The following is an 18,838-nucleotide window of genomic DNA, read 5'->3' as shown; positions in this document are numbered from 1 at the left end:
ATGTTATCTGTGTTTACTTTATGAAAATGTTTCAAGCCAAATGTATTAATCCTATCCGATTATGCAGTGTATCAATTTACATTAAAGGGAGTCATTTCCTTCTTCCAGAAATATGAATCTCTGGTGATGCCCACATTTGCCCATGTGCACAGAGGTAAAAATATCGTTAGATTGTAGTCTTACAACTGGAGAGTCTTTTGTATCACTATGCTTTGGTGTCCAAATGCAAAGTTAGAACATTAAGATAATATTGTCATGGTGTACCATGTTATAATTTAAATACCAGAAACTGAAACCTGAGCTAAAATCAAGCACTTACGCTAAGACTTCTCTGCCAATTGTTATTTTTATAGATGTTAGATATGTTAGCTAGATCCCTCTCAAGGATGTCCTAAGGGTTAATTTATGTAAATAGTAAACTAACATTTCCCTGGTCTGCTAACTTGTGCTATAATTCAAAGGAAGCTAGTGGTCTAACCACATGACTTGGTTCTCTGAACAGAGAGTGAGTCATAAAGGAAACTAACACACTCTTATTAAAAGAGTAGGTGCAGCATGAGTTTTCAACATTTTATATTGCTTAATGTAAAGAAAAATGAATTTTTTTCTTTGTTTCAGCGATTGGAGCCAACATTTTGCATGTTTACACTATCCCAGTTTGAGGCAGCAAAAGAATACTTTCATCATTTGGGTGTCAGCTACAAGCGAATGGGAGCACTTTTACCCAGGTTGAAACTTTGTTGGTCCATGTTCCAATTCAAATTGCTGGAATTCAAACACCGAATCTAGACTGATACTTGAGCAAAGTCCTTTGGATGTTATCAGATCAAGGGTGCCAGTAAAAAATTCCATGACGCCTTTTTTAAGATCAGGCGATTTCTCCCCATTGTCCTTAGCCAATAATAATCCCTCGATTAAAGTCATTAAGTACATATACTACCTTTTCCTAGCTACCATTAGTTTTGAAGAAGAGTCACTGGACCCAAACCATTAACTCTTTCTCTCTACAGATGCTGCCAGACCTGAGTTTCTCCAGTATTTTATATTTCTGTTTCATTAAATACATTAACTGGTCATTTTCACATTGGTGTTTGTATGACCTTATAAACAAATTGGTTGCTGAATTTCATACATTAAAAAATGATTACATATTAAAATGCTTTAAATCTGTAAAGTATTTCAGGAGTGTGAGGGGCATAATATCAATGTATAACTTCATATAAAATAATTCTTTTTCTTTGTTAAATAACTCCTAATTTTCATAACTTTTGCTGCCCAAACCACTTTCAAAACTGCAAAGCTGAGGAGCCAAATAGCTATAACCAAGAACAACTTTAAAACAGAAATTGACAAGGTTCATCATGAGCATCAAAGGTAAGATGACATTTGCTGTCCATTGTGTAGTTCAATATATATGTCAGCAGTGATTCAGTTCAGGAGTTGGTAGAATGAATAAACATCAGCAAAGGCCCAAATGTCTTGAGTTTGCAGCTGTAATGACAGCAAAACCTAAATCACTTTCTTTACTGTATAAAATTGACAGCAACTTCTGACATCTGCACATTCAGAGAAAAATGGGGAAATTCTCACATTTCTGTCAGGGATATCCTGCCCTCCATGATGGGTGTGTTGTTGCAGTCTTCGTTGATGCAATTAACATAATCAATGAGTTGGTGTGATTCTTAACTTTTATTAATGACACAATGCTCATTATCAAAAATTCTACTTTTTCTTGAGCGAGGTACAACTGAGTTGTTAACAACATACTCAGTAGTAATTAATACAGATTTATCTCTCTTGCCCCAGAAATCTAATTTTACAAATATGGAGTGACATTTTGTGCAGCTCATGATTAAAAATTTGGATTTTTAGCAGTTTAAGTATAATGTTACTTCACTTCTTTCTTTCATGTCTGTCACAACTTTAATTTGCTTTATATAGGTATTTATGAATGCTGGCAGTTGGTGGGTAAGTGTTTTAAACTTTTTGCACAAATTTAACTTTGTAGAATGGTTTTAGTTAGCATTTGATCTAAAGTTTAAGTTCTACATATTTTAATCAACTTGTTCAGAATGTGTTATAACACTCCTCTGGAGCAGGTAGGATTTGAACCCAGGTTTTCCTCATTCAGAAGAAGGAGTACTACCACTGCACCACAAAAGTCCTCAGTTTAAATTCCAAAGTTCAGTCTTGAGCATCATTATAACAAGCTGTCCATTGGAGAAGTAGATGGGCTCAATAACTAAAGAAACAGCTGAAACCAACTCCTCTGCAATTGGGTTAGATAAGCCTTTTGTATTAGCAACATATAAAACTAGTCAACTTTTTTTAAAATTCAATCATAAGATGTGGGCTGTGGTGAGGCTAGTATTTATTGCCAATTGCTACTTCCCCTGGAGAAGGTGATGTAAAGCTACCTTGTTGAACCTTTGCAGTCAATTTGTAGTAGATGGACTCACGTTGCTTGTTAAGCAGGAATTTTGGGATTTAGACCCAGCAGCACTGAAGAAATAGCTATACATTTCCAAGTCAGGGTGGTGAGTTGCTTGGAAGGGAACTTGCAGGTAGTTGTGTTCTGTGTATCTACTACCCTTTTCCTCTTAGATGGTAGAAGTTGTGGGTTTGGAGGGTGCTATCTAAAGAGCTTGGGTGAAATTCTACAGTATCTTGTAAGTGGTATACATTACAGCTACTGATGTGTCTTAGTACTGGAATGTTATAACAGAGTGCTTGGAGTTGGGTGAAGAAGGAAATTAGAGAGGGTGACTTACAATGGAATGTTGGAAGTCAGGGAGTGTGACTTAGAGTGGGATGATGAAGGGATTTAGGGCCATAAGGAAAGATGCGCCTTTTGCTTTTGGTTTTGCTTTTTCTGAATCTCTGTCTCCAAGAACTGGTTCTTTGTTACTGAAAAATAATCTAATTAATGATTTAGTGGGTATCTAGCAAATGGCTGATGTTTTTTCTATTCCTAAGCTTCAAAATACCACAGCAACTAGTGGTAAGATTAACAAACCATATTTTAAAAAAAGTAAATACTTAATTAAATAAAATAATTAAGCAACTAATTTAGGGATGACAGAACAGATGATATGTCACAACTGTAGAATATAGGAGCTCCTGGACACCAGTTTTATTGAGGGCAAATGTTCACAGCAATTGCTGATGTTCAAGCACACTTGGATCAGAGCTTGGGGCTGAAGGGTGACTTTCAGACACTTGACATATCAGGGAGGGGGACAGTAAGCTGGATCTTTTGTTACAGGAGGTAGTCAGATATCTTAGGATTGGGTCAACTGATGTGTTCAGGGACAATGACAGCATGACTGCAGGTGAAGGAGTTAAGGAGATCCAGTGGACAGGAGCTCAGAAGCCTCGGCTTTTGCAATTGTCCAATATGTTTTGAAGTTCTTACACTCATCCAATCAAAGTGCGAGGGCTGCAGGGATGAGCTAACTGACCATGGCACCACAGCTCAGGAAGTTATTCAATTGGGAGAGCAATAAGAAAACTAGTGATAGTAGGGGACAGTCTCCCACTTGAGTGTGAATCTAAATGGCTGTGTTGCCTGCCCGTTGCCAGGTTCAGGATACCTGTTTAGGGCTGGAAAAAAACTTTCAGTGGAATAGAGAGGTTATATTCATAATGGTCTGTGTAGGCCCCAACAACATAGGCAGGGCACAGAAGATGATTCTGCACAGTCAGTATTGGGAGTTAGGCACCAAACTAAGAAGCAGAACCTTGGGATCATAATTGATAGATTATTACCTGAAAGTTGTGTAAATTGGTTATGGGATAACTCCGATTAGAGATGAATGTGTTTCTCAAAGTCAGGTGTGGGGGGAAAATTAAGTTCTGTTTATGGGGCACAGGCACCAGCACTGGGAAAGTGGGATCTGTACTATTGGGGAAAATTGACCACAAAACAATTTAGGTGGCTATGTTCTTGGGAACCACATTATTATGGCAGTAGAGAGGATTTTAAACCAACTAGCAGGGTTAAGCGATCAAATTTAAGAAGATGGGGTAAGCCAAAGATTAGAGACCAGCCCAAGATCTGTTTAATATGGGAAATGATAAACAGATGGAGACAGGTGAAGGAAAATATGAATCTAAGTGCAAATCAACAGATAAGGCTAAAGATTACAGAAAGAATAAAATGATAAAACCAAAGACTCTGTAGAAACAAAACATATGGACTGAGATTGCAAATGTAAATAAATAAGTGCAATCTGGTCGTAGAGACATGGCTGCACAATGACATAGTGTTCCTGAAAATTGAAGGATACAGGATATTTAAGAATGACAGGAAACTATGAAAAGGTGGAGGGGTGACCCTGTTAATTAATGATGCTTTTAGTACAATAGTGAGGAATGACCAATATTCGTGAAACCTAGATGCTGAAATGGTTTGGGTAGAGATAGGATAAAACTAAAGTAATTTGTGGGAATGGTGTATAGGCCTCCATACCCAGAGTGGAACATGAAGAAATAATGGGAGCTTGTTAGAAAGGCATGGTATTAATCATGACCGATTGTTATCTTCTACATACAGACCGGAAAAGTCAGATGGTTAGAAGTAGCTTAAATAAGTTCAATTTTCTGATGAAGGGTCTAGGCCCGAAACGTCAGCCTCTCTGCTCCTATGATGCTGCTTGGCCTGCTGTGTTCATCCAGCCCTGCACCTTGTTGTCTCGGATTCTCCAGCGTCTGCAGTTCCTACTATCCCCCCATAAATGATGTTTGGATGGTTTCTTAGAACAGCAAGTTGATGAGTCAACTAGAGAGAGTGAAAGTGACTTCCAGAACCTTTTTTCAATGCAGAATGTCTAAGTATTCCACATTTCAACTCCAAATTCTTAAATGCAAAAGTGCATCCCCAATATTTTTTTCATTTTGAATGAGAATCCAAGGCTTTTTTTTTCAAACTTAAATAATGAATGCATGAAAGCAGAGCTGGTTAAAGTTAAATGACAGAGATAGTAGGAGCTGCAGATGCTAGGCCCGAAACGTCAGGCTTCCTGCTCCTATGATGCTGCTTGGCCTGCTGTGTTCATCCAGCTCTACACCTTCTTATCTCAAAGTTAAATGACAAATTAGGTTTAAGGATAAGTCAATCGAGATGCAGTGGCATCTTAAGGGGATACTTCAAAATACACGACAGATACATTCCAACAAGGTATGAATCCACTATTCTTTTAACTAGGAAGATTAAAGATAGTATCAAAGGAAGACATGTAATTGTGCACAGATGGCAAATCAGAATATCGGGCAGCAGAGACAAATGTATATTGTACATAATATGTACTGAATAAAATAATAAGGAAAACATTAGTGGGGTTGAAATTGCCAGAAGTATATATTCATGTTTTTATAATGATTTTTAAAGTTAAAGTGTGCAATAGGCCTATAGAAGGTTGGGTGGGGAATTAATAATGGAAACTAAAGAAATAACACTACAGAGGATACAAGGAACATCTTAGAATTAGGAATCAGAGGGAGAGACGAACTTGGGAAAATTACAACACCAAAGATGTGATATTGAATAAATCATTGGAACCTAGGGCTGAAAAGTGCCTAGATATGATGAATTTCATGCTAGGGTCTTTAAGGAAGTGGCAAGTGAAATAGTTGATATTGTTTGGCTTTATTTTCCAAAACTTCCTAGATGCAACGGTCTCATTAGATTGGAAGAGAGGGAAATGTAACTCCTTTGTTCAATGAGAGACAGGAAGGAGGAAACTTTAGGCCAGTTATTTAATGTCTGGGGAATGTTGGAAGCTATTATTGAATAAGTTATAGCAGGGCACCTGGATAGGTTCAAGGTTACCAGACAGAGTCAACATGGTTTTGTGAAAATAAAATCATGTTTGACCAATCTGTTGGAGTTATTTGTGGCAGTAACAAGATAAAGGAGAACCAATGAATGTACTGTATTTAAATTTCTAGAAGGTATTTGATAACATGCCACATGAAAAAAATATTGTAGAACATGGTAGAAATTTGGAACTCACTACCTGTAAAGATGGTTGAGGCAGAAACCCTCATAACATTTAAAAGGTATTTACATGTACACTTGCAATGCCAAGCCATACAAGTCTACAGGCGAAGTGCTGCAAAGCGGAATTAGAATAACCAGTGGTCCTCTTTGGTGGTGCAGACTCGATGGGCTAAAGGATATTTTTTAGCTGTAAACCTCTGACTCCATAAAAGTTCATGTTGTAAAGGTAGCACATTGGCACGGATAGAAGATTGAATAGCTAACTTGAAGCAGAGAGCTAAAAAATTTTCTTTTTTTTTTCCTCATTGTCAAGATGTAATGAGTGGCAAGCTACAGGGGATCAAAGCTGGGACTTCAACTGTTCACAATTTATTTAAATAACTGAATGAAGAGAAGGAAAATATGTTGCCAAAACTGCTGATGACACAAAGGTATGTAGGAAAATAAGATAACAGGAGGCTGGAAGAACACAGCAAGCCAGGCAGCATCTGGAGGAAAGGAGAAGCCAACGTTCCAGATATTACCCTTCTTCAGGACTGGTTGTGGGGCTAGGGGTAGCTGCAGATAAAGAGTGAGAGGGGAGTAGCAGAATGGTGGTGATAGGTGGACACAGGTAGTAGGTACAACCTGGTTGCCTGATGGGAGGGATCCCTACTAATGTTGTCTACCTATCACCACCAACCCACTACCCCCCTGGTTTATCTGCAGCTCCCCCTTCACGCACATCCAGTCCTGAAGAAGGGTAATACCTGAAACGTTGACTTCTCCTTTGCTCCAGATGCTGCCTGGCCTGCTGTGTTCCTCCAGCCTCCTGTTAGTCTACCTGGATTCCAGCATTTGCAGTTCTTTTTGTCTCTAACCATGTAGGAAAATAAATTGTGAAAAGGACATATGGAAACTACAAAATGATATAGATGGGTTAAGTGGGTGGGTAATTGAAGTCTAATGTGGGAAAATGTAAAATTGTCCAGTTTTTTTTTTGTAGGAGTTATTTAAAAAGTTATCTAAATGTTGAGAGATCACAGTTCCAGTATACAGAGACACCTGAGTGTCCCAGTGCATGAATTGTAAAAGACTGGTATACAAATACAGCAAATAAATCATCATTTATTGCTAGGGGAACTGAATACAAAAATAGGGAGATTATGCTTCAGTTGTACAGAGCACTACTGAAACCACACTTGGAATACTGTGTAAGTACTGATTGCCTTTTTTAAAGGATGTAAATGCATTGGGAGCATTTAGAAGTTCCACTTAGTTTATCAGACTAATAGAAAAAAGGATGAGGAAAGATAATACAGACTGGCTGACGTTTCGGGCCTAGACCCTTCATCAGAAAAGGGTGAGGGGAAGGGGGTTTTGAAATAAATAGGGAGAGAGTGGGAGGCGGATAGAGGAGAGGAAACAAACAGGTCGAAGAGGCGGGGATGGAGCCAGTAAAGGTGAGTGTAGGTAGGGAGTTAGGAAGGGGATAGGTCAGTCCAGGGAGGACGGACAGGTCAAGGGGGCGGGATGAGGTTGGTCGGTAGGAGATGGAGGTGCGGCTTGAGGTGGGAGGAGGGGATAGGTGGGAGGAAGAACAGGTTAGGGAGGCAGGGACGAGCTGGACTGGTTTTGCTGCTTGGCCTGCTGTGTTCATCCAGCCCTGCACCTTGTTGTCTCGGATTCTCCAGCCTCTACTATCTCTGATTCACTATCCATAATACAGACTGGGCTTGTCTGCTGGAATTTAGAGTAATACACAACTTGACAGGGGTAGCTGTGAAGAGAATGTTTTCTCTTATGGGAGTTTCTAGAACCTGGGGTTACTGTTTTAAAGGTAAGGGATAGGTGAATTTTTTTTTTCGAAGAGTATCATCTTTGGAGCGCCCTTCCTGAATAGGCAATGAAGTAGAGCTGATGAATACTTTTAAGGAAGCCGTAGAAAGACCTTTGGCAAGGGGTGAAAGGATATCAGAGGTAAGTAGGAATATGAATTTGAGGTTAAAATCGGATCGACTATGATCTTTTTAATGCAGAGCAGGTTTGAGTGACTCACCCACTCCTGTTCTTTGTAATTTTAAAAAAACTGTTGTTTTGCATTCTGGTTTGCTGTAAAATTCTTAATCTGGTTACTCAGCTTCCTTGATTACTCGCCGTTACTGGATGCCACAAGTTCCCTGTAGATGGTGCCAGATTGAAAGTGACATTGTAACAAGTGAAACTGATACTCTCTCAATCTTTGAGAGCTGCTATTCTAAAGTCAGTAGGGAGTGCAGACCTTTCCTTGTTGACCACAAAATTATAGGTTATAATTTTTGTTTAACAGCCAGGAAATTAATTTAATGAGGAAAAAGATGACGAAACATGCTTCATTGCATGCTTGTGTACTTGTTGCACCTTGGTATCTACATTTAGTTGTGATTAGTGTTTGGACCTGCTGAGCGAAGTCATATTTCACTCTACCAGCTAAATGGATATGCCACAAAAGAAATCCAAATAATTGAAATTTTTCAAGAAATAATACCCTATTGAAGCTTTGAGGAACATCTGCTAATTTGCAAGTCAGATATAAAGGTACAAAAAAACACACTGTAGTGGTTGATGTTTTCAATTAGATTTAATTCTTAAAGTGTGTATTAATACCACAACTGATTGTTTACACACAAACCATTTTGCAGTTAGAAACTGTACACCATTAGATTGTATAAACCTTGCAAACATTACTGATACAGCTTTGTTCCAAAATTAACACTTACATCACTAAATAGATTACAAAAGTGTTTCGCATCACTAGTTTCACAAATATCCTTTTCAAATTATTAAAGCACAGGGAAGTGGTTCCATTGCAAAATATGTACCTCAGTAAGTTGCAACAGTGATATTACAGTCAAAGCACAAAAACCTAAGCAGTGACTTTTAAACCAGCAAATGCTTGGCCAATTGGTTGATTAATAACTTTGGTGCAAGTGTCAGCTGCAGGTTGTAACGACAAGGTCACTATTTTCTCCTGATTGGTTATTGGAGCAAAATGGATAGAAATTCACATCAATGACTTTGTTTCATCTAAAAATGAAGCTGCCATTTTCTAAATAAGTTGTGCAATAAAAGTTCAAAACTTTCATAATATACTTTTGCCTGTTATTCTAGTGACTGTCCTTATTAGGCATGACATCATATTCTTTAGGCAGGCAGTGGTATATATTCAGCCTATTTTGGGGAAAAAAATTAAACTCTCAAGAGAAAGTAGAGGGTGGCACTAATGGCATTGTAGTTAGGATACTATCATGCAGCACGGAGTTATTGGACTTGCCGAACAACCTGAGATTCTCAGCATAATGAGTTCCCAATCTCAATCAGAGCTGTAAATTGAACACAACTGATTCAGCTTGATGAAACCATGAGTTAAATGAAATTTCCCAGTCCAACTTTCAGGAAACAGGAATTTCAATGGTTTCCATTTCTAGATGTCTTTTGCATTGTACATATCTGTGGTATTATGTAATGTGACACTTTGTAGCGTAATATTAACACTGTTCATTATTGGTTTTATTATTTCTACAGCTTTGGCACTATTATTTCCCAAAATAGCTCAATATTAGCTGTTAATTGTGCATGTGAATATACGGTTAGAGACGATACTGTAGAAAACAGGAAGAGGGTGTAACTCTGTCTCTCAAGTTCTTTAAACATTTACTGAGAAGGACAAATAGAATCAGAATAGGCTACTGCTCATCCTTGCCACCAGAGGCAAATAAATAGCTCAACACTCGCAAGAAAACATGGAAATCTGAACCTCTGAAAAAACTTTTTTAAATTGAGTTATCATAATACATTTTAAAACACTTAATTAATAGAACAACTTGTCATCAGACATGTCAAATTTTGATATTTTTGTGCAAATCAATATTTTTCTTTAGAATTTTGCCCTCCAAAACAGTAAATATCAGTCTCAATCTATCTGGCTAGCTTGGCTTTATTGTGCACTAAGTACCCTGTAGTGTTGGATATAAGAGAAGGTCTTCCAATTTTGTTTCGTCTAATTCCAAACTAACTAAAACTCTCCAACAATACTCTCCAGTTTTAGAATACATCAGTCCTAAATTTGTCATTGGATAGTAGCATTTAAAATCTAAATACAGTAGTATTAAATTCTCCTTTGTTATTTTAGTGAATGCATTAAAAAATGTTTAACGTCTTGTTAAAATAGTAGAAAGAAGAACTTCAGAAGAACAGTTCACATTTTTGCACACTAGAATCTCATCTCATGGCATCATTTTAAAGCCTTGTGACTCCTTTACTGATGTTTGCCCATTGCTAGTTTCCTCTTTTTAAGTAAAGATAAGTTGTTTTTTTTCAGTTCACAGAATTTCTTCCCCACCACTGCTTATACCTAAAGGGATCCCACCATATTCTTCTAATACATAATGCGCCATTTAAGAGGCTTAGCTAAAAAGTAGAATAACATTACAAGAAGGAAGTTGACATTGTGATGATAGCCTAGCTAAGCCCACAGCTAAACTGTAACCTGCAACTGAGATTCTCCAAAAAGCAGGTCAGACAGCATCTGGGCAGGAAAAAAGTTAACATTTCAGATCAATGACCTTTCAGCAGAACAGTCAAAATTTGGAGACACAACAGGCTGTAAGCAGGTACTGACACAGGGAAAGGAGTAGGAAGGCAAAAGTGAAGCTCTGTGATAGTGTAGGAGTAAGGAGAGATAATGCTGCAAGGCCAAAGGGAGACTGTAAACGACAAGAAAGAAAATATGGTTTGAGAGGGGGTGTAAGTGGCAACAATGGAACCTAAAATAAATGAGAAATTGCTGACCTGGAATTCTGAGTCTGAGGACTGTTACATACTAAACAAAATAACAAAGTGCTGTTCTTCAAGCTTCAGTGATGACAGTTATACAGTCATCCCCTTCCCATTTCAGCTTCCTGTGCAAGCACCAGGAGTACATCACAAATTTTTTTACCTCCTTTGTTATTGCCCCAAAACAAACTATCCAGGTGAAACACTGTCGAGTTCATACATTCTTTAATTTAAAACACAAAGTCATCACTTTTAGTTTCCCTGCTTGACATAATTTTGTTTTTAAAGTACATAATTCTTTGGAGGTCTTTTTTTTGTGTTTTGTGTTATTTTCATTGCAATAACTTTTGCCTGTATATGTGGTGAATCAGGGCTGAAATTGTGCTTCAGTGTTATTGCAGATCAGCATATGGCCCATAGCTAGACATCCTCCTTCATTCTAGCGGCAGGCAAGAGTTGGCACTAGGCTAGAACATTCAAGCCATTCCTGGGTCAGTCCAGTTACTCTGATCTTGGGTAGGAGGGTGTATTGGGATTGGGAGAAGGTGCAGCATGGGTGAGGGCAGTGGTGCCTGCAAGGATTTTGGGAACTTGGCACCATTGTGACTACGCTGTCTTGGTTTCATGACCCACATACCCAATCCCTGAAACTCTGCACCATAATGCAGCAGGCACCAGGGAGGCAGCAAAAGACACTGGAAGATGCACAGCTTCTTTATTTTCCCATGCCTGGGTTTCTGCTAAGCATCAGATACAAAGCAGAGCATGAAAAATAGCACCACCAGAAAATGAGACAAAATCAGCACAATTCATCCAAAACGTATAACTTGCATCACATTTAGCTCTTCTGTCTCATTTTTACTGTGGAACTGGAGACCTGATATTATTTTTACGGAATTAGTTTGTTGAGCTATAATTGCCAATTTATGACCACACATTGTATTTTAGATATGTTGCAATATTAGAAAAGCTACCCTCTGAGTTATCAGAAATGCACATTTTAAAACACATCATATGAACTGTAAATGTTATCCCTTCAATTAATATAGTGCTTATCTAATGACTTACTTTAGTTTGCGAGGTATTTCAGCTAAGAGTGTGTATTTGTTTGTATATTGGTTTTAGTAATAAATGTCCATAGGAACGCAACTTTAGCTATTATACTGATTCTTAGGGGAAATCACACTTCATGAAATGTCACATCACTTAAACTAACTATTTTTAGGAATGCATTCACAATTTTAAGTGAAGACATTACTATGCTATATTTGTTCACAACGTGATCTACTCTGCATTGAGTCGTCCAATTGTAGAGTGGGAGGGTGCTTTGCTGAACACCTCCGTTCAAACAACTGTGGTACTGAGCTTCTGGTCACTTGCCATTTTAATTTTCCACCCCACTTTGACTCTGAGTTTGGCTTCCCAAAGTGTTGCAGTGAACATCAGTGGAAGCTGGAGGAACAGCAGTCTTTAAGTTAGACAATTTACAGTCTGCTAGACTCCGTTCAACTATTTCAGACTATAACCACTACTCTCATTTTGTATTTGAACTGCAGTTGTTAATAATGATTCTGGTGTTGCCAATTCTTTTGATATCTTTTGTTTCTTCACTTGACCCATCATCGTTCTTTTGCCATTTAATCTTGCATTCAACTCCTTTACAAACTTTCCATTTTATCATTTTTCATTCCTTCTCCCTATCTCTACACCTTGCTAAAAACGTGTTATTTATCATCTTTGCCATTGCTAATGAAAGGTCATCAACCTGGAACATTTTTTCTCTGCACAGATGTTACCTAATCCTGCCGCTTCTGTTCTCTTTAATTCCCTTTACTCAGATTGGTTAAAGTGAGAATCCCCAAAAATTCAGAACCACTTCTGGGATCTCTTGAGCTAAAATTATTATCGGCAACCAAATCATATTCAAGTCTCTTTGGAGATGCCTGAACATGGTCAAAGGTATTATGTATAAAAGCCCTGAAATGGTCTGTTTAAAAAAGGCTACCACACGAGGCAATCTACAATGTGCCTTGAGAGTTATCTAATTCAAAGCAACACACTGAAGAAGACTTAAGATATAATACTCTGGATTTTCATTTATAGCAAGAAAATTAAAATTTGACAATGTACATCAAGCAGTATCTTTTTAAATATTCTAAAATCTAGGAACTTTTAACAAGTTACATTATGCAATAAGTCAGTGAGGCATGCCAATAATAACCAACTACAATTATGTAGCACCGTTGTTTTTTTTTAAAAAAAATTACAAAATATACATTTTGTGAGATGCTGTCTGTATGATGAGTTAAATTGATAAGTCACCATGTTACAGTCATTTATACCAGGCAACCCAGTGCACATAAAACCAATGAAACCGTAATTAAATAAGGAACCCTGTATAAGTGTACCAATCCGAAGGCTGCCGCAGCAATGGCTAAGAGGAGCTGCAGTCTCGCTGTGTGTTTCAGCAGCTTGCTAACATGAAAGGAAAAATAAATATTTGTTATGCAGAGAATTAAACATCTGACATTGTGTATATAACACCTTACTGTGTTGAATTATGAAGGGTGATTATGGACTACAGAACTTGATTTTATTGGATTAATCCACAATAACTGAAGTAGGGTAATATTGCAAATATTCATTTATTTTTGACTCCGCTAACAGGTGTGCAATAGGTAATGTTAATGGTAGGGGAAGCTGGCATTTGAATTCAAGGACCCCATGCAGCCTTTTGTTTTCTTTATTCATTCACAGACTGAGGGCATTGCTGGCTAGGCAGCATTTATTGCCCATCCCTAATTGCCCAGAAGGCAGTTAAGAGTCAACCACATTGCTGTGGGTCTGGAGTCACATGCAGGCCAGACCAGGTAAGGATGGTAGTCTCCCTCCCTAAAGGACATTAGTGAACCAGATGGGTTTTTCCAACAATTGACAATGGATTCACGGTCATCATTAGATTCTTAATTCCAGATATTTATTGAATTCAAATTCCACTATCTGCAATGGCAGGATTCGAACCCAGGTCCCCAGACTGTTATCCGGGTCTCTGGATTAACAGTCCAGCGATAATACCACTAAGCCATCGCCTTCCCCCAACCTAACTCAATAGCTAGAACTGGGGCATCTGCAAATAGCTTCCAACTAACATTCAAGCAGTAAGATAGAGAGAGAGGCATTACTGGTCAGAGAAATATCATTGGAAAAACCTACCAAGACATGGATTCTCCCCAATATTCCTCATACATTCAGTGTTGTTTGAGGACTCTGAGCAGAACCGAGTGACCTTCCATGTGAATGGATAACTGGGTTGAGAGTCTTTGGAACTTCTTGCCACAGGGAACTGTGGAGACAGAGTTCTTATGCATATTTAAGGCTGAGATAGATTCTTGATCAGTAGGGGAATCAAGAATTATAGGAAAATGCAGAAAAGTGAATATGATTGCCTCATCAGTAGTGATCCTACTGAATAGAGGAGCAGGCTTGAAGGGCTGAATGGCCAACTCCCATTCCTGTTTCTTACGTTCTTAGTGGATGGTAGATCAACCTGCATTGGTCTTTCAGCCACAGTCTTCACTTGGCGATGTCTCTTAAAAAACTGATGATGCACAATATGATGGCACTATAAAAGTAGTGCAAAGTATATTTACAAAATAAAAATGCAAAAACTCAGAATCCAGAGGGGAACAAGCATCCACTCCCTTCACCACTGACACTCAGTAACAGCAATGTGTACTATCTACAAGTGGAATGCAGAAATTCACCAAAGATCCTTACATAGCACCTTCCAAACCCGCAACTGCTTCCATCTAGAAGGACAAGGACAGTGTATATATATGGGAACACCTCTACCTGTATGTTCCACTGCAAGCCACTCACCATCCTGACTTGGACATATATCACTACTCGTTCAGTGTCACTGGGTTAAAATTTTGGAGTGCCTAAGGGAATTGTGGGACTATCTACATACATGAACTGCAGCACTTCAAGAAGATAGCTCACCACCACCCCTCAAGGGCAACTGGGGACAGGCAATGAATGCTGGCCAGCCAGCGATACCCACATCCACGAGTGAATTAAACAAAAAAATTCAGAGTTATACTTTCAGTCAAATCTCAGACTTCTCCTAATGCATCAGCATCCATGCTATGTCCTGTCATACTCGGGACTGATCCACCAGAGGTGATAGTACAATGCTGTACAGCTGGGAGGGAGCGGCCTTGGAAGATTTCAATAATGACTCTGGGCCCCATGGAGTCACATGGCATCAGATCAAACAGGGTAAGGGAGTCTTCCTGCTGATTACCTCCTACCTACCTCGATCCATCCTTCAGCTGATGAATCAGTACTTATGTTGAAGATCAATTGGAAAAAGCATTAAAAGTAGCAAGGGCACACTGGAGGTCTTCAACGCTATCGACAAGAGTGGCTCAGTAGCATCAGCACTGACTGACTGAGCTAAATCCTGAGCAAACAGCTACCAGTCTGTGTGTGGTGGTGAGCAATACAACGTGAGGTTAAAAAAAACCCAGTTGATCCTGTTCTCATCAATCTACTTGTCATGAATGACAGAAATAACCACAATATGTTCCCTATACAGGTGACTTCCCATCTTGAAAATGAAGACACTTTCCATTGTGACGTGTGACACAATCACTATGCTAAATAGGATAAATTCAGCAGCTCAGAAATCTATGAAGAACTGTGGGCTATCAGCAGCAGAATATTATTCCCCCACTTTTTATCCCCATGGCCCAGCATATCCCACACTCTACCCTTAACATCAAGCCAAGGATAAAACCCCGATTTAATGATCAGTGAAGAAAAACAAGCATGAAGCAGGAACAGGTGCCAATCTGGTGAAGCTGTACATTTATTTCTGCAATCAGTGAACTGATCAGCAGCTCTTGTGCATGGGATTTTCATCCTATGGGGGCCTTAATTCAATGAGAGGCCTGACTCCAACTGTCACCTCAGAATAGCGCAGGCTCCCACCAGCTAACGCTACTAAATTCTGCACCTTTAGTTTTAATAGTGCTATCAGTGGCATATACGCACACAAATAATTTAGTCACTGATGCTCAGTTTGAGATTGTGGCTCCAGACCTCATTATAGCCTTTGTCCAAAAGTACATAAAAAGAGCTTAATTTCAGGACAGTGACTGCCCTTAATGTCAAAGCAGCAGTTAGCCAAGTGCAAAGAGGACGAATGTTTTTCAGAGCATTTCCCTAGACTTAACAATCTTCAGTTCAGTTCATAACTCCTGAAGATAATGAACGAGTCTGTGCCAGTATCCAGCAAGACTTGGACAAGGTTCAGGTTTGGGCTGATGATCAACCAGTAATGTATGTGCCACACAAATGCCAGATGATGACAATCTCCAAAAGAATCTACCCACTTCCCCTTGACATTCAACTGGACTACCATCGCCAAATCCTCCACAATCAATAGAACATTCACCATTGACCAAAAACTTCAAAGGATGAGCTGTATAACCACTGTGACTGAAAAAGCAGATCAAAGAGTAAGTATTCTGCAGTGACTGGTGACTCTCCATAGTATCCAAAGCCTTTCTGTCATCTGGATATGAATAATATTTTCTATTTTTGAATGGCCCAGGCCACCAAATTCATTTTATAAAAACATCCTCTGCTTTAACAAAGGAACTTCAACGCAAGCCAGATTTTGATGGCAAACTGCAAAATAAATAACTGTACTGAAAATAAGACTATTTTTACTTGCATCGAAATGCTTTTTGATGATCAGTTAATTTATTTTGCATCCCTAAAATGAGTCACAAGCATCTTGGAGCAGTGTTGGGAAGCAGTACTGGGAAATATTTGAATATGATATTATTTGCATAAGTCCTTCAGAATGAACATAAGATAGTGGCTATCAAAAGGAGTCCAGAGATACCTTTTAAGTGGTTCATGATGTAGGGCCAGCCTTACAGGGAGCAAAATGGGTGAACATTTGGAGTACTGTGGTGAAGAGTAAGCAAGTGAGCAACGGATGAATATGTGCTTTGCTTCTTTTGTGCTGCTCTTATACCAGTACTGCTGCTCTAGTACTTGTGCTGTGTTCTGCCTTCTGCTTCAAGTAACTACCTGTTTTCCAAAAAGTATCTCATTCAGCAGTTTCATCTTATGATTATTATGTATTATTATAATTTAGAAGGCGTAATCCAGTTGTAAGGGGTTCCGTCAGTTAAAACAGTTTGAGAATCATTGCACTGCATCATTGCATAGTTAAGTCTAATTTTGAATTTTGCAATATTCTTGGAAGATAATGTTTCTGACCAATCCTTTCGCAATATTTTTAGAAGATAATTTTAAGTACTTTTAGGGAAAAAATATAAAATGACCTTTCATGTTCACAACTACACTTTTAATTGTGCAGCTAACTGATAATAATTACAACATCCAAATCATTAAATCTCTCACTTATTTACTGCCGTATTACACTGAGAAATTTATTCTGAGACATGAATTATATATAAAGGGAATAACTACAATAGTGTTGTTGTTAATGACGCTTGCTAAACGACTGCTAGATAGATGTCACTACACTCCCACATCACTGCCTAGCTGTCAAATTTAATACATTCACATTTTTTGAAGAGTTGCCTAGGGGTTGTTATCCTCCATCAAAATATTTAATTTTGCAGGAACCCATGGAAAGATCAGCATAAAACTCACCAAGCACTTTGTTAACAAGGTATAGAAATGCAAAAGTAGCATAAAATTACCTTCTCTTAACTGATGTCGAATGTGAATTAATGAGAAGTCCCATCGAGAACACAAGGATAATTGCAACAGAACCGCAGGGATCAGGATCAAGCCTTCTAGAATAGCTGTTTAAATGGAACAAAATATTATATTACTAATATATGAGAACAAGGACAAAAGGAAGAAAAGCAACTGACAAATTAAACCAATAAATCCACTGCACATAAAAGAGGAATAAAGAATCAGATTGTATTTTCTACCTTAGCTATGTAATTGCTCTTACAAGGAAACCCTTCTGGGAAATAACATTTAACTGCTGTTAATCGGAAGTAAAGAGACACATTAAGTTATAGTTACATAAAGAGAGCAGACGTGGACTTCTCAAATGCAGGTTTTTCCTTTCATTATGTTTTTACCTCTGAAAATATGCCAAATTTGTTTCTAAACACAAAATGAGTTTGCCAAAGTAAGAATTACATGGCATTGACGCACAATGATGATAGAATGAACAGATCACACCACAGGTCCAACAATTTGAGTAAAATCCTCTCATATAGTGAAATCTTGATACATGAATGACTGGTAGTCAAGTTAAAAAAAAAAATCTAACTTCATATTTTAGTGTCAGATTGGGAGCGAGCATTGATGATTGACAAAAGCAGTGAACAGTAATCTCACAGTAATATATGGTTAATGTAATGGTAATGATACAATAAGTTTGACAGGTATTAATCCCAAACGCTAACTAACTTTGTAACAAGAAAGGTTCAGTGGATATTCAAATGTGAGCAAAATGATCTTACCTGAGATTTTTAAACCAGTAAATAAATGAAGGTGCACTAAATAGAAGAATCCAGTTCAATAAATGTAGAATTGTAATATGAATTTGAAGAGTATCCACTGCATCATCGACATCCGAAACTGACAGCAATTTATTTTTATCTGGGTTCAGCTGTTCTGATTCTTCTGAGGCATGATCTTTTGTTCTAGACTTGTCTCCTTCTTTTGCACTACAAGCCAATGCACCTTTCTTCATAATTTCACATTTTGGTGCCTGCAAATTAAACAGAACATCCGTGTTACATTTTTGTTAAAAAACGCAGCCAGAAATATTAGGAAACGTGACAAAAATGTTAAACGTAAGAAGCAATCAATGGTTTGTTGCTGAGAGGTTAGACTTAAGTTTCAATATTTCTGAATTATTGTATATATCTAAAGATGAATTCTGAGTAGCAAACAAGAAGGAAAAAAAGGCTAGTAAGATGCTAGAATTATTAGATGGTGGTTAGCTGTGAGTCACAACCCAGTCTGATC

The 18,838-nt window shown here is 38.2% G+C and overlaps 2 long non-coding RNA genes across 2 annotated transcripts; one reads left to right on the top strand and one right to left on the bottom strand.

The window, feature by feature from the left end:
* Positions 1–1,307: 1,307 nt before the first annotated feature.
* LOC125483466 lies at positions 1,308–6,423 on the top strand. Its single transcript, XR_007262433.1, has 3 exons — positions 1,308–1,374; positions 1,942–1,968; positions 6,315–6,423. It is a non-coding gene; the product is annotated as an uncharacterized LOC125483466 (long non-coding RNA).
* Positions 6,424–8,581: 2,158 nt separating this feature from the next.
* On the bottom strand, positions 8,582–18,589 carry LOC125483562. The gene is made up of 3 exons (XR_007262511.1): positions 18,328–18,589; positions 17,545–17,649; positions 8,582–13,270 (listed from the first exon to the last, which is right to left on the bottom strand). It is a non-coding gene; the product is annotated as an uncharacterized LOC125483562 (long non-coding RNA).
* Between the last annotated feature and the right edge of the window lie 249 nt (positions 18,590–18,838).

This window comes from Rhincodon typus, chromosome 7 (assembly GCF_021869965.1).
Source record: "Rhincodon typus isolate 14 chromosome 7, sRhiTyp1.1, whole genome shotgun sequence".
NCBI lineage: Eukaryota > Metazoa > Chordata > Chondrichthyes > Orectolobiformes > Rhincodontidae > Rhincodon > Rhincodon typus.
The sequence above is the reverse complement of the archived record's forward strand: the minus strand, read 5'-3'. Positions and strand labels throughout refer to the sequence as shown.